The 5651-nt window shown below is 48.0% G+C and overlaps 1 long non-coding RNA gene across 1 annotated transcript; it reads right to left on the minus strand.

Annotated features, from left to right (window-relative positions):
- Positions 1–411: 411 nt before the first annotated feature.
- On the minus strand, positions 412–4896 carry LOC128104005 (uncharacterized). The gene is made up of 4 exons (XR_008215832.1): positions 4410–4896; positions 1975–2107; positions 1587–1746; positions 412–677 (listed from the first exon to the last, which is right to left on the minus strand). It is a non-coding gene; the product is annotated as an uncharacterized LOC128104005 (long non-coding RNA).
- Between the last annotated feature and the right edge of the window lie 755 nt (positions 4897–5651).

The raw sequence follows: 5651 nt of genomic DNA on the forward strand, positions 1-5651 counted from the left end.
GGACCTGTCTCGTGGGTAATTACTTCCTCCAAATTTGAATGTTCTTTCCTGGAGGGAGGAGATAGGCTCTTGAGACCCAGGAAATGAAGGAAACTTAGGAAACACTATTTATAAGACATGGAGGGGGTCTCTTGAAAGTTCTAAGATTCGGGGGGGTTCACTCCCTCATGATTATAGAAACAGTAACCATTGCTGGGATGAGGGGCTCCAGCCATCCAAGCCACCTACAAGTTATGCAGACTGCTCCAGACTTGTGGCTCTCATGAGTCACATCGACGCTGGGGTGGGCGCTTTGGATACAGCCGTGTGTGTGTGTGTGTGTGTGTGTGTGTGTGTGTGTGTGTGTGTGTGTGGTGTATTTGGTTTTTTGAGACAGGGTATCTCTGTGTAGCTTTGGATCCTGTCCTAGAACTCACTCTGTAGCCCAGGCTGGCCTTGAACTCACAGAGATCCACTTGCCTCTGTCTCCCAAGTACTGGGACTAAAAGGCGTGTGCCACCACCACCACCGCCCAGCTTGGACACAGCTATCTTTGAGTCAGACACTCCAATGAACTCACTGGTTCACTAAAGTAGACTTGGGTGACATCATTTCTCCATCTGTCATTGATGCCCAGTCTGGAGGAAAAAGGTGTTCATTCAGATCTTCCCAGAAGAGTCACACTGAATAACTGGCACCTGAGCAGAGACCAAGAAAACCAGAGATGAGTAGGGGAGAAGCAGCTGCGTGGTTCCTGCAGTGGGTTCTGGGACATGCAGATGAAGCTGATCCATGTGGAAGTGGAGCATCTGGGGATGCGCACTATCCCATGCGGCACGGGATGCATGCCTCCTTGCTGTAGTAGGGCTTGCATGCTTCCTGCAGTGAGCTGTAGGACATGCAACATCATCTACCCCACCTGAGAGTACAGTGTCATTGGGGGAAACCCCAGGACGGCTATATTCTTCTACTTAGTATGAGGTGGAATGATGAATGATGTCACCATGAAACCTTGAGATGCCTCCAAAACTGCTGCTGAACTGGAGACCACACTGCACTCTCTGAAAGTAGCACTTACGGGGTAATCAGACTGTGGTGTTAGCTATGTGGCCTTTCTTGTGGTCACCCACATGCAACTCAAGTTCAGCTCTCTTCCCAGAAAGAACTTGCCCATCCAAGGGTGGAATGACAAGGCAAAGAAGGACACTGGATGCTGCCTGCTGCATGAGCCTCTGGTTTGGCAGGAAATCCTTTTCTGGGATGAGATGGAGATGAGAAGGCTTGCCCTTCATACAGTTGGCAAGATGCAAGAAAATGAGAGCACAGATGAATGAGATCTGTGCTCAACAGCCCTGCCTGGATCCAAAGACTTGGGACTCATGGGGAGAACTGGACAGTGAAAAGGCAGGAAGGAGGGCAGACATGATAGAAGATGCCCCTCAGGTCCAGCTTTTAATACAGACATAGGGAAATCCATGATTTGGCATGCAGACGGGGGCCTTAATAATGGTCTACTACGAGACAGTGTGGCGATCAGGGGACACTCAGCATCTGAACCAATTGAACAGGCAATGACTTGAGGAAGCAATGGAAGAGCCTCTGACAACCTGATGGTGGTTGCGGCACGCGAGGGTGGGCGAGGTCAGCCTGAGTGCCGAAGCTGATGACCTGAGGCAGTAAGAGGGCTATCAGTCCCTGTGGACTGGCTCACAGGAGCCTTTGAGGATGCCCGATGGTGCTTTGTTCAGCTGTCCATGAATAGCCGACCTGAAGGACAAAAGAGGAATGGCAAGTTTTACTGAAGGAACTGGAAGTGAGAGGGGCCGTGTGTGATGCTCGGTTCACCAGACCAGACGGGCCGGTGTTCGTGGGAGAATTAAGAAAGACGGTGGTTGATTCAGTAGGCTCCACAGGACTGGTATGGGGCTTTAAGTGGCTTTGTTGAGCCGTGTGTTGAGATGCGATCTTTAGGAGGTAGGAGAGGCTTTGGCAGACCTGAGTAACGTGGACCAGCCTGTCAATTGCATCTGTAAAGTGCTGAAGCAACCGAGAGGGGACGAGAGGAGAACAAGGCAGACAAAAGGATCTGTCTGGGCAGCTCAAAGGCAAATGTGGCGAACTCGAGCTCCTAGGAAAAAATTAACAGAAAACCAAATGTTATGATAGTTTCTGGAAAACTCTAAGCCTCAGGAACAACTTGCAAGTAAAGATTAAGCTCCACCTAGGTGCAGGCATTTATTCCCCCAGAGTATGCTGTGTACATTTCTCTCCCTGTACGAGGAGTAAAGACCGCTTACCTAGCCCCGGGCCCTTTAAGCAGCCAGGTGTATCCAGTGGAAAGTCTAGGCCCACAGTGCTGACCCAGAGCCTACCAGAACTGGGGAGGTGACTCCAGAAGCAGGCAGGGCAGGCTAGAGCAGGACCTGCTTCTTATTAAGCCTGAGGCAAGCCAAGCAGTGCAAGCCAGCCCTACTAAAACTGTCAGGGGTGGGCAGTTCTGCAGAGGCCCTATGGCAGGCTAAGGAAGATAAGGAAGGAGGGAGAGCTCACAGAAAATGACTGGATTTTGAAGAACTACATGGGGTAGCCTCCTCCACCAATGCTGCTGGACCAAACATTGCCCTTTGACAAAACAACTCATACAAGGAATGAGACCATTTTGCACTGAACTGAACCTTACTACCTCTTTTTGTATCCCCTTAGCTGCTTGTGACCAACTGGCAGGCACTTAGAATGGATGATGATAGGCCTCAGATCCTACCCACTCTCTGTAAAAAGGCTTCTTAGTATAATGTTAACCCTTGAGTGTCTTGCGGGCTTGTAAAAACATCTGGAAGAACAGCAAAGCTAACGATTATGGAATTTAAGTGAAATTACCCCGTATGAGCAGGAAGGGCATGCCCAGAAGCCACATAGTTGTCTATTGAAAATTCCAGTGCCAAGGGTAGGCTAACCTCACCAGGAGTTGTTAGCCAAAAAGACCCTGGATCTCCCACACCATACAAGCTATTGCCACTGCTGTTGGTCACAGCTAAAACTAGATGGTAAGAGCCCATCGCCAAAGACACTGGATGTTTTGGCTATAAGACATAGAAATTGGACTGGGACTGAACCAGAACCTCCCTTCCCGCTGGCTGGGTTCACAGTGTCCTAAGTCACTGTGTGAACTTCTGGGAGAGAACTATCACCAACAACTATGGACACCACATGGTTCAGTACCAAGATGTGCCTACTGATGTAAAAGTGGCACAGTTGTTATAGGTGCAGTTTTGATTGGATCCAAGCCTACTCCATAGATTGGGGACTCACATCTGGTACCACAAGCCAGGACAAAATACCATGGCTTAGAGAGGTCGTAAGTCCCAGTGAGAGGTCACTGCTGCCATTTGTCATGTAGAGGTTGTCTCAGTCCTATTTCTCTGTCTGACAACCTGTCAAATTGCCTTCTAAGCATTGTGGCTGTGTTTCCACCCACAGATGCCCGTTATCAGCCTTGGTTGATTATGGAACAAGATTTCTTTTTGTAATGGGCAGTCTCCTAATGGACTCATAATTGGTCAAGCTCTTGAGAACAAGTGACTTGCCATGGCACAGGTTCAGCAACAGAAAACAAAGCACATGTACCATCATAACACACACACACACACACACACACACACACACACACACACACGCGCGTGTGTGTGTGTGTGTGTGTGTGTGTATATATATATATATATAATATATATATATATATATATATATATATATATATATATATATGAACAGAAGAATCTTATTTCTCACGGTTCTGGAAACTGGGACCCTTGAGAACAAGGTCCCAGCATAGCACTTTCCTTCTGGGGCTGGCAAAATGACTCAGTGGGTAAAAGCGCAGGCTGTACTAGCCTGGTGATCTGGTATCACTCTCCAGACCCCATAGTGGAAGGAGAGAACTGATTTTTGAGAGTGAGCCTTGGTGTGTGTGTGTGTGTGTGTGTGTGTGTGTGTGTGTGTGTGTGTGTGTGTATTCATAGTTAAATTTAGATGCCATTGTAAGAGGGTCAAGAGATAGGACTTTTCAAAGGTGATGAGGTCACTAGAACCTGGCCCACGTGAATGGATTGATGTCGTTACTGAGGTGGGTTAGTTGCTGTGGGTAAGGGCCCAGTAATAAAAGGATTTGTTAGAGCTGGGGCTTTCCTGTTTTGCACATGCTCATTTGCCCTTCCATCATGTTGAGGCAGGAGAAAAGCCCTTGCCAGACTTTAGTGCCATAGTCCTGTTTTCCTAGCCTCTAGAACTATGACCCAAAAAACTGTCATTTAAAAGTTACCCAAGCAGTGATATTCTATTAGAGCAGCAGAAAACGGATAAGGGAACCTGTGTTGGTTTGCTGACCATGAAATAACCTATCTGACATAAACAACTTAAACAGAAGAAATATTTACCTCGGCCCACAGCTTCAGAGGTGTCTACGATCAGCTGGCTCCATTGCTCGAGGCCCATGGCCAGGCAGAAACATCACAGCATAAGGACACAACAGAGGAAAACTGCTGGCCTTGTGCAGCCAGGAAGCAGAGAGACTGACAGACAGAAAGGGACACGGACAAGAAGGCACATGCTCAGTGACTTTTCCAACCAGGGGGCTCCTATCAGTCATTCAGTGAGAACTCAACCATGGGCAATGGCCTCAGGATCCCATCATCTCCCTCTAGGGCCACCAGCTGGGGTCCAAGCCTTCAACACATCTGCCTTTTTAGGAACACTTCATAAATTGTAACACCGTGATGGTTTAGCTTTCAAATGGAGCTACTGTGCTGAAGACACGGTCCCCAGTCTGTGACACTATCAGGAGGTGCTAGAACTTTCAGCTAGGAGAGCCTCGTCAGGAGGTTAGGTCACTAGAGGGCTGTGCTCTTGGAGGGGATATGGGGACCTTGGCAATTTCTCCTCTGCCATGAGATGAACAGAATCCACCCCTACCCCACCCCTACTCACCCCTACCCCATATGCTTCCTGCCATGATGTACTCTGCCCCCACAGGCCTAGAGCAACGGAGCTGAGGATCGTGAACCAAAAACTGAAATTATCAAAAAGGATAGCTGTTTCCTCTTTATAACGTGATTGTATCAGATACCTTTTCACAGTACTAGATTGTGGATTAACACAGGCACTCACACAGTGTCTAAACCAGGTCATCTTAAGATTTAAAAAAAAAAAAACAGGGTACACGGACTCATCTGTCAGTGTGGGAATATATGAGAATGTGTGTCTAGGATGGAAAGATAGCTGAGCAGGTCAAAGCGATGACTGTGAAACCCAGTGACCTGAATTCAGTCCCTGGAATTCATGGTAGAAAGAGAAAACCGCCTCCTGAAAGGTGTCCTCTGCCTGACATGCACGCCAGCATGCACGCCAGCATGCACGCACGCTCACACACTTGAAAGAAAGGAAAGAAGAAACAAAGAATTCTTATCTGGCTTTCAGAACCACACAGGCTTATCGGAGGTGGGGTTTTGTTTTGGAACTTGCTTTGTGGCTGAGGACTTGCCTTGAAGTCCGGATCTACCGGCCTCCACCTTCCAAGGCCGGTTTTCACGTACTCTTTTCTCATCCCATATAGCTTTAACACAATGGTGATTGAGGCTATAGATATAGTTCAACCGAAGAATGCATGCCTGGCACACATG

Source organism: Peromyscus californicus, unplaced genomic scaffold (assembly GCF_007827085.1).
Source record: "Peromyscus californicus insignis strain IS unplaced genomic scaffold, ASM782708v3 Scaffold_11__1_contigs__length_118956290, whole genome shotgun sequence".
Taxonomy (NCBI): domain Eukaryota; kingdom Metazoa; phylum Chordata; class Mammalia; order Rodentia; family Cricetidae; genus Peromyscus; species Peromyscus californicus.